Below are 10,754 nucleotides of genomic sequence, written 5' to 3' on the forward strand. Positions count from 1 at the left end.
TTTTCCAATTACTGCACTGCTTTATACTTCACTCATGTGTATGCTGTGTCCTGTCACTCCATTTTTGTTCTCCAAGTGTGGAATCCTCAGGCTCTTTCCCCCTCAGGGAATCCCCCACAGCTCTCCCTTGGAGAGACTAAACACAGAGTTCCCCCCACCTGGGCAGATAGAAAAGACTTCCTCATGAAGTCTTGCACAACACTGATCCATCCCAGTTCCTTTCCCCATATGTCCCAACTTCCCCTGGTTTCTCCTTCCCCGTCTCCTCATTGGTTGCGGTACCCCTGGTGGCTGGCCCCTTCTTCCCCAAAAGCCAATGCCCTTTGCCCTGACCCTTGGCACTGCCCCTGTATCTGGCTCTACTTAAACCTCGTGCAGAGCACATGGTTTGTCTTTGGTCTCTGGTTCCCCTTTGGTGTGTTGAAATAAACCTCCCTGGAACTGACCACATACAAAAGGCCCTTCTGCCTCTCCACTGAGCTGGCCATGGTGAGTGTGACGTGTTGACTGCCTTGCCTGAATGTTTACTCAAGTGGCTTTTTCACAGGAGATTCTTCTTTGGAAATAGGTAGCAGCAACCACCATCTAAACCCCCATGCTGCTACGCCCAAGCCCAGCACAGACCAATCTCATTCAGCTGAAATTACTCTTGCAAAATTTCAAATGCTTTCTTGTTAGCCAAATCTCATACTCAGTACTCTGTGCTATCAATTTTCATCAGATGTTATGGATATATCAAGTATGCTCGTCTTAAAATTCTATCATCCACTGGTTTTTGAGATGTCAATATATGTTGGATTTCCCTCCTCCATTTCTGATAATTCCTCAAGTATTTTCTTTCATAATTTCTTGTTACTAATTATCTATTAATAAGACTCTTTTTTCTTATTCTTCTTTTCTTCTATGTTGTATCTGTGAATAATACATGCAAAATCAACTACTGTTTCTTTTCAAATGACTCACAGAGCTCTCCTCCAGATTTCTCTCCTGTCCTACAAACAGAAGAAAATACTCAACTATTAAACTATAATTTTTTTAAAGGTCAATCTGAGTAAAAAAATGAGTTCTAACTCCTTAACTGTCCACAATATTTATTTTCTTCATCACCGTAACATCATCCTCCTTGACTCTGATATAATTCAGTGCTGTTCTTCACTTGGCCCTCTCTCCCTGTTTCTACCATCTTGAGTATCACCAGGTTTTGTGGATGCTTTCCTGGAATATCTGGAAAGTGTGTAAGCTCTCATTGTTCTCATTCTCATTCTCTCTCGTTGTTCCTCACTGTGACAACTTTTTACAAGCACTTTTCCTTACATCCTCATTCCTAATTAGTACCAGCATCTTTAATCTCAATTAATATCTTTACTTCAGAGTTATGGTTTCGCCCTTTTGTTTCTATCCTCTCTCTTCTGTTGTAAAGGTACATAGATTCTTGATTTCAATTTAACGGTGCCAAGGAAATTACATCAGATCAGTGGTTTCCCTTTTTCTTTTAAATCACTTTCTCAGTCTTTAAAACTCTTCCCAGGTTCTCCCTGCTTGATTCATATTTGCTGGAGAGAAGTTGATTTCTGGCCTAAGCAGTTGATGTCAATCTTTGTAATGTCCTTGTTTGATTTTTTTGTGTGCTTTTTCCCTAAAGACTTCTTTGTACACGGAGGAAAAATCCATAATCCTCATCAGTACAATTTCCTTGTCCTCCTCCAAAACTTCTCTCTAAAAAGAAGCCACCTTCCTCTGCTGAGAAACCTATAAAAACCTTAGGAATAATTTGGCAGCCTGAGTGGGATACACCTGCTCAAATGTTAGTGTTTCTCACATAGAAGCTATGTCTGAGCTAGTCACAGTAGACTTAGTAGTCAAGTCAGATGGGAATCATGAATTTATCTCATCTGAAAGTTCACATGCATCTCTCTACACTGATGGTAAAGAGAAGTAAGCAGATGGTTCCTATGCAGACATCACAGATATATGAAACCCATTAAGTATACATAGGATTAGCTTACTATGCTAATGCTATTTATCCCCCCACTTTCTGTTATTTCAGTTCAGGTATTAGTATTATTTTTCCTTGGCTGTCAACTCTAGAGTAGGAACTTTCTGTTCTCCCATCCTGGTTAAACCCATAATATTTCATGGCTTATTTTCATAGTTTTTTACAGTGATAATATACAAAACAGCCAGAGAGCTCAAATAGGTGACTTGACACATTCATCCTTCTTATAAAGCACTTGCAGAACTACTTAGTACTTTCAGCTGTTAGACAAATGTTTTCATGGGATAAATATTAATGAAACAAATTGTTGTTACTTCAGAGCATTTCTTTTGGCTTGACTAATGTGGTAGGAGATTGTATCTGCTGATTTAATTCTAACAAATAAACAAGTTATGTCAGAAAAAATTATACGGCAAAGCTGCTGGATTACTCAAACTACATTACAGTCAATTTCATGGACCTGAGAAACCAGTCAGAAAAGAATGCTTTCCTATGTCTGAATGTAGCACAGAGCCTAAATTTTGACTATAGCCACAGAAAACTTCCTTAAAATAAAGAGGGAAAAAAAAGTAAATAGGACATGGTAAAAGAAAGGAAAATAACTAGTCTTAAGCACAGTGTAAGAAATAGCTTGGCAATTTGTTTGCTCTCATACAGCAATTACTGTGCTAAATTAAGTGCGTTAACCAAATGCCCCCAGTGGCTTATGCCGTGTTGTAGTCAATTCAACATATGTGAGGTCTTCTCAATTGCACCAACATGTTACATTTGCACAAGTTGCATTTTGTGTCATTCTCTATTGGAACCTGAGGGCTGTTTTTTTTACAGCTATAAACAGAGATATGAGCAAAATAATTTTACCCACTAGCAGTGTATATGTTCCCAGAAACATAGCATCCATCTGTCTTTCTTGCATTCTCACTGTGTCTGATATCAGTTTGGGTAGATAAATAGTTATTTTGAAGTGTTTTTCCATAGTCCCAGATGTGTGAATTTTTAATTAGTTCTAATAATTGACATTTCTATATTGTTTCTATGAACCATGATGTATAGCATCTAATCCTTATAAATTACATCTAAACTGAAAATTTCAAAATCAACCTATTATAGGGTTATATTTATTGCAAGCTGACTTGCAGCTTTCTTGCTACAGATAGAAGTGCACCTGTGATAAAAACTAGCCATAGAGTGACTGTCACAGCTAATGTTAAAATATAAAATGTATTACCGCTGGAGACCTTTCATAATGATTTGTCTTAGTAGTATTTGTAGCAGCATGGTCAGCCCTGCAAATCATACTAATATGGGAAAGACTTCCTCAAAGAAAAAATACATGTGTCCCCAAGAAAACAATCCTGTCTTTCCACTTTGACCTTCCCTCTTTGGGTAGTGTTCAATTAAATACTGTTTCTCCTTCCTCTGCTCCAGGCATGTTTGGGAGGTGCAAAGTGCTGAAAAACTGCTGAACAATCACACCTTCACTGCATGGAGAAGTCCAGAGGTGCTTTGCAGGGACATCATCTACACAGAGAATAATTTTAAAGCCTTCCCCATGTGAAGATTCCAAGGAGGAAAATGTTAGTATGATGATCTTTGTTTTAAAGGATCCTAAAAACTTTCATTTGAATAATGAATATTAAGCAAAGGGAAGGAGAGTATTTAGACCTATGTTATGTTCTGTAGACACATACATAGTTGTACAAAGAGAATTAAAAATTTGTCTGGATAAAAAAATTATCCCTCTTGGGATTCTTTCTCCTGTTTTTCTCCATCAGCTTTGTGCGGAGGGTGACTTACTTCTTCCTTTTTTTAGTTACTTCTAATTATTTCCTTTTCCTGCGATGATCTACCTTACTCCACTTGTTTTTCATTTTCAATCTTCCCATTCCACTGAAAGCATGCCTTAGAATGAGGAGACATCAGATCCTTTGATGGCGCAGTGGAATATTGTTGGTTTGCACTGGCATTGCATCTTAGTTCCCTTTCTTTTCATACTATTACAAAATATTATTATTTCAGGAGATTACAGTGAAAGTTGAGGAAAATACATTAATGAAATGCCATTAAAATTAATGTTGAAAATACAAGGGTTAATGGAACAATAATAAGGAGGAAATAGCTCCAGGCTGGACCAATGCACCTAATCTGCACCTAAAACATTGACAGTGTCCCCTTAGCAATTGCCTAAGTATTCCCATTATTCAATAAAAGGAGAAATAGATTTTAACCACCTACATGCCCACCACTTAGACAGCTTCAGGAAACTGATATCTCTCTGACCTTTTTGGAGACAGATCTGAAAACCATGATGCTAACTTTTTGTCTTCTAGATGCCTTTGATATTTTGTCTTTCTATGATCCCTGTGACTTCAAAATTTATACCTCATTCAATAATATGGAAATTTGCATTAATGGGAAAAGTGAGTGTGTGGGTTATACAGGTTCCCTGAGTAGTGTAACTCCAATTTTTCTTGATACCTTTGTAGAATTTTGAGTTGATGTACCGTGGCTGCATGACTGTGAAAACCCTACTTTCAGAAGAAAAAGTAATCCACATGGATTTTACTCTAAGCTAGTACTCTGCACAGAAAAATAAGAGGTTCTGCACACGTTTACATGAATTGACTTGTTCTCCACTCCAAAGAAGTTCTGTTCCAAGTTTCAGTTAAATGAAAAAAAAAAAGGAAAGTACTGAAGAAAGTGTGAGACAGACCTTAAGGATTTAGAGATTGCCTATGTTTTTGAGAGCTCAGAGTTTTAGCAGATAATTTTATTTAGTAATCAGTGCTTCCATTCTCTACAATAGATTGGGAAAGGAAGGATTGTCAAAAGAAACCCCAAAAAACCCTCTCAAACCCAAAGCTCCACAAAAGTAAAACAAAAAAAATCAACAAAATAAAAAACCCCAGAAAATCAGTTTCAGATTTTTTTTGGGTAAGTGTATTTATTGTTATAAAAGCCACTGGTTACATTAGCTGTCAAGGCATGATTTTAGTTTTATGCTTTTATTTGATGGACACCAGACAATTATTTTAACAAAACAGCATGCCTAACTGTGTACCACACCCTACTGGACTTGGTGTTTCTTGAATGTAACAGGAAATGTTCAGTCTGTAAAGCCATAGAGGAACAGAGTTTCTGCCTATGGGCTTCTGGAAATGATAGCTTTTGCAATTGCAAATTTCAAAGCAAAAGTTCTTCTGAAGTGTTTAACAGTACACAGATCAGGAAACTGATATCATAGATTTGTTAATGATGCACATGCACAAAACTAGACCAAAATGCAGGTTGCAAAAACAGATGTTAGGTCTGTTGGTGGGTTGTATTCAGCAGCATACTGGATGTGAAATGTGTTTACATGTGTTTTTAATCAATGAATCTGTATCAAATTATTCCAATGAATGCACATCATATGGAAGATAGTGCTTTAGTGCTTCAGTGTTATTTTGAGTAAAAAAGAATAAAGCGTTGTCCTCCATCAGACTGCACTTTATCTGATCTCTATCATGAATGGTTTAATGGAAAAAGAGCGACAGGGAAGTTCTCCTTATATTGAGAATTATTTTGCAGATTAAATTTTATATTAGTCTGAAACAGAAGTTACATTTACTACCAGAAGGTTTATGTGACTGAAGAAACTTGTCTTTATAAAATGGATGTAACATTTTAGGGCTTTTAATCATGCTTGACTGGAAATTAGTCTATTTTTTGTGAAACGGCCTTGAACACATGGTGGATTTTTTCTTTTCCCCAAATAGGAAGTTCCACTTCTTCTAACTATGATTTTGAATGTTTAGTAATTCATATCAGAGTGCTAACTATAAATTTGTGGAACAGGAAGTGATCGGTGTTTTTTACTGGGCTTATGTGTATGAACCGATTCTCCAGATACTGCTGCAATGGAAGTGACAATTCAGTGAGCTAGAGTCATCCTCGCCTCATTGAAATCTGTTTAAAGCACTTTCAAATTGCCTTTAGAAGGCAGTCTCTACACTGGATGTAGCACTGCTGTAGAATATGGCAAGCTGGAGACCACTCCTCAGCTTGACAAATGATCTTTGGAATACATCCCTTTGGAACAAAAAGTTACATTGGTCTAATATTTTATTCTCTTTTCTGCATCTATGTAGCAGTTTAGGAGTCTGGATGATTGTGCACAGGCCTAACACAAGGGTGTCCAGCTTCTGTCAAAGTTTCTTGATCACAATTCAGAAATTATTACCACAGGCAAAAGGAGCATTGTGTAAGACATGACATATTCACAGATTACAGCCAGATCATTTTTGGGTGTCAAGCCTAGTCAGGTTAGTCAGTTGCTAAATGGCTGAGCTTGCAATTTCCTTGTCACTTTCTCTGCTAATCTTTAAGCAAAATTCCATGACATTCCTTGTGCAAATGAATTTTATATTTTTCTATAAAGATGAGTTACAACATGGAGTTTCAATTGCTATGTAATGAAGTTGTTCCTGAGGACAAGTGCCATGAAGGCTTTTAAGCAAAACAAAAGGAAAGTTGATGGGGAAGTGAGAGAGAGAAATGTATTACCTGGAAGAATTTCAGCTATTTTGTAGAACAGTCCTGTGAAAAAATGCTCTCTTGAAAGAGACAAATCTATCAGTACGACTTAAAACTGAATTACTAAAGACTATAGCTGTTATGTTCTGCAAGACTTTAGAGATGGAAATTATAAAGGTTTCTTATTTTACTCTTGGAGATGTCAGTTAATCACAACGTAACACAATAAAGCTTCATTTTTTGTAGAATCATAAAATAGTTTGGATTCAAAGGAACCTTAAAAATCATCAAGTTCCAACTCCTCTGCCATTGGCAAGGACACCTTCTAGTAGACCAGGCTGCTCAATTTTTGTCTTAATTTGCATGACAAGTAGGGAGAGTTGCTTAGGAAAAATCAATAATCTACTATAGTGCCTTTAGTCGCCCTTATATCAGTTTGGCTTCCAGAAGGAAAAAGTCTTCAAAGTTGTAAACTCTTAGCCACCTGAAGTACACTGCAATTAAATTAGGGGACAAAATAAAGACTGTGGCTTAATCTATGTGCACGGTTTTTACCGGTGCCTCCAACATCCTCAAATTAGGAACATGTTCAGCTTGGGTTAAATACTGCACAGAACCACAGAAACAGTGGACAAGGAAAAAAAAGTTAATAGCAAGTATCTGTTGATCCTTTCCCACCATTTTCTATTTTATCAACAGTGGCTTGTGGGAGGGGCTATTTTATATAAACTTTCTTTTATGTGAATGTCGGATATTCTGGAACAAGACTGGATGTTGTTACAATTTCTGTGTCTGTACTAGGGCACAAAGCATGACCAGTGCTGAACTCTCTAGTCTTGGCTGGACTGTCTCCTGACAATGATCTCTGGCATTAAACCATGGCTGGGGGTTTCCTAAAGGAGTTGCCAGCTAGGCATGGATCAAGCTCATTCCAGGGATGTGCCAGCACTTAAAATGATGCATGATGTCTTTGGCCCTGTGTCAGTTACTGCTGGAGATGTAGCAAAGTGTCTGAAGCATTGTCCTGAGTGCACTCCAGTGCTATGTGGAAGAGACACTGTGGTGTTTGCAGTCCTATACATCTTATCTTCTTCCCTGTCCTCCCTTCAGGAAATCTGCTTGTGATGGAAAAGTACTGATGGTAGATTCAGAAAAGGAGTTATATCTCTGCCAGTGAAACCCTGGGTATTCCAGCACATCCAAATAAGAATATTTAGACAAATGAACACAAGCGTTTAATGGTCTGCTGTTGTTTGTGTTGCACACGTTGAGTTATATTTGCAGTCCTCAGCTCTGAGAGCTGGAGTCATGTTCCCTTTGCATTGTGATTTTCTACCAGGTGAGACCTGTGAGCACACCGTATTCCCCTGCTATCCACACCTGGAGTCTAGGAGTGACGAAACCTAATGGAAAACAGTCGTGGTGACCTCTATGCAGATGTTATAATCTGGTCTGTGTGATTATGAGGGCTGCAGAAAACACCGTGGGATCCCTGTAGTAACGACAGAGACTTACAAGCATGGCATCCAGGCATAATTATCTTCCAGTTACCCTGTGCTAGTGGTAATGCATTGGTCTGATGCTATTAATGAAATGTGGCAAATTAAATGTTGAGAGGAAATTTGTGTTGTCAGTGCACCAAATATTTTAGCCCTCAGATTTTTTTTCTAAATGACTCCAAACACTGCTAGAGGCAATCCATGTACTTGCTTAAAAATACTTATACTTCAAAGATACTGATCATCCTGATGTGTCTTTATCAACAGCAACTGAAAAGATGAACCAAAATCATGCCAAAACACCACTTAATTCAATCTAAACCATGTTTAAAGTATGCAAGTCCTAATCAAGGTTAACACAGCTTGAGACTGTTGCAGGCAGTGTAGTAGTAAATATTAATAATTTGTTTCCATGATTTGTATAGACTATCATGCTAGAAAAGCGGGAATGTGATTTCAAGTTACATGAGTTCTCCCTTGGAAAAGCTCTTCATTAGTATCCATCCTCCTTCTTTACTAGCATAATTTTATCAATACTACAAATTTATTCATTATTCCTTAATATGCATAATTTTACATATATATATTCTTTTCTTATAATGAGAATGTAGGATATCTAGTGAGGAGTCTCAGGCGCAAAAGCAGAAAAAAACACACTTAAAAAATTACAAGAGGCCATAAAGTCGATTTAGAAGCACATTTTTAACTGAGTTAATACTTTTTTTCCACTTTGATATACTTTTGTGGAGGATCTAGAAATCACTAGATAATTCTTCTGAATTTTTTTTTCCCTCCTTTGATGTTTTGCCAGAAGTTTGAGGGAGGTGCTCCTTCCCCTCTCCTCAGCCCTGGTGGAACACAGCTGAAGTGCTGGATCTATTTCTGGCTCCCCAGCAAAGATATGGAAATATTGGAGTGAGTTGAGTAAAGGGCATGAACAGAATGAAGTAGCTGGAGCATCTGATGTATGGAGAGAGACTAAGGTAGCTGGGGCCATGCACTTCTCAGTGGTATCTAGTTAAAGGATGAGAATCTGTAGGCAAAAACCAAAAAAAAGGAAATTCAGTTTAAACATTAGAAAAACTCTTTTACTGTGATGGTTTCTGAGCAGTGAAACAGGTGACCCAAAGAATTTGCACAGTCTCTCTCCTTGGAGTTATTAAAAATGGACTGGACATGATCCTGGGCAGCCCACTCTCCTTGATTCTCCTTGATTAGACTAGTCAATATCCAAAGAGGCCTTCTGACCTCATCTACTCTCTGATTCTGTAAAATTGATTTGAGTGAGAGAATTCTAACAGTCAAGGATGTCTTTCTTGTTGTGATACTGATACTTTTGCCCTGAAACAAAAATACCACACCTGCAGTTCTCGTATAGTTTCAATAATCCTACTAAAGGGGCTAATATTGCTAGTCTGTGATTTGCCTTTTTGGGACTCCATGCTAAACGCAGCACATGAATACCCAGAGTCTATATCTGTGTGAGCAAATCAGTCATGTGATTCACTGGCACTGAGGCAAACTGGAATGAATTGACTGGTAATCACACCGTTCAACTGTCCTACCTTCCAAACAGGATGACCTCATCCTAGCTGGCTGTTGGAGTGCTTGGCCCATTCCTGCTCTTACACCATACCCAGGCATTCTCTTGGATGGGACTAGTAATGTACTGGGGTCATTTCATCTATTTAGCAGTCTAAGTTACCAGTTGCCAGCCTTTGGAAAGAATTGCATAATTTTTAAGTGTAGAGCCACTCATTCAGATCTATGTTCTGTATTTTAAACATTGTTGTATTAATTAAAAAATAAAGGAGAAAATGGTAATGCTTTAGTAAAAGGAGCTCAGAAAATAGAACCAAAAAAAAAAATGCAGTCCCTATCCTCATTTTCCTGCTATAAGACCACAGTTTCATGATCTGGATTATCCCTCAGGTTTGTGCTCAAGTCTTCCTGGAGGCTTTTTGAAGATCAGGATCCTTTTCCTGCATGAGTTTTCTCTAGAATCAAAGAGATTTATCTCTGAACCAGGATAACTCATCATGAATTTGGCTGGTTCCTCAGTGAACCCAAACTCTCTCCTGACTCCCACTAGGAATGACTGAATTCCCATCTCTTCCTGTGTTCTGCTCAAAAACTTCCTGTGTGGGCCCATTCTAAATATTCCTGCTGGTGCCTTGTCTTCATTGTTTTGCCTCTGGAAATTCTGCACTTTCTGAAGTCTTCTTTTTCCCTTGTGAATTAACGGTCTTTCTGATTTAGGCTTTCTCCCTTGCATACTAACCATCTAATGAATATAGCCATTAATTACCTTATATTGTACCAACCCATCATTCTGGTGGGGATTCTCTGGAGCAGCAATTCTCAACCTTTTATAAACCATGGAAAACACAACTATTCTAAAAAGAATCAAAAGATGCCTTAGCCATTTCAAATAAAAACAAAAAAGAAGAAAAAAGTGCAGTACTACTCTGACAGGTTTTATTTGCAAATAAAACCCAGTAAAGTTAAAATAAATGTCTATTCATTTTTTAAAACTTTTTTTAAAACTTTTTTTGTCTGTATAAAATCATATATGCATATATTTCTCCCCTCTCCAAACTTAAACACACTATTACTTTGTGTATTGCCTTCTAATATTCTATGACAATAGGGATCAAAGAGTGGGAGAAAACTTTTAAATAAAAAGAAGAAACACACATGCTAGGAACATTGAGCTAAATGCTGTGCATGAGCACACAACTGAA

The 10,754-nt window shown here is 37.6% G+C and overlaps 1 long non-coding RNA gene across 1 annotated transcript; it reads left to right on the forward strand.

Moving 5' to 3' along the window:
- Nucleotides 1–401: 401 nt before the first annotated feature.
- On the forward strand, nt 402–8,656 carry LOC119698594. Its single transcript, XR_005256185.1, has 3 exons — nt 402–489; nt 3,425–3,573; nt 7,851–8,656. It is a non-coding gene; the product is annotated as an uncharacterized LOC119698594 (long non-coding RNA).
- Nucleotides 8,657–10,754: the final 2,098 nt, after the last annotated feature.

Source organism: Motacilla alba, chromosome 3 (assembly GCF_015832195.1).
Source record: "Motacilla alba alba isolate MOTALB_02 chromosome 3, Motacilla_alba_V1.0_pri, whole genome shotgun sequence".
Classification (NCBI taxonomy): Eukaryota; Metazoa; Chordata; class Aves; order Passeriformes; family Motacillidae; genus Motacilla; species Motacilla alba.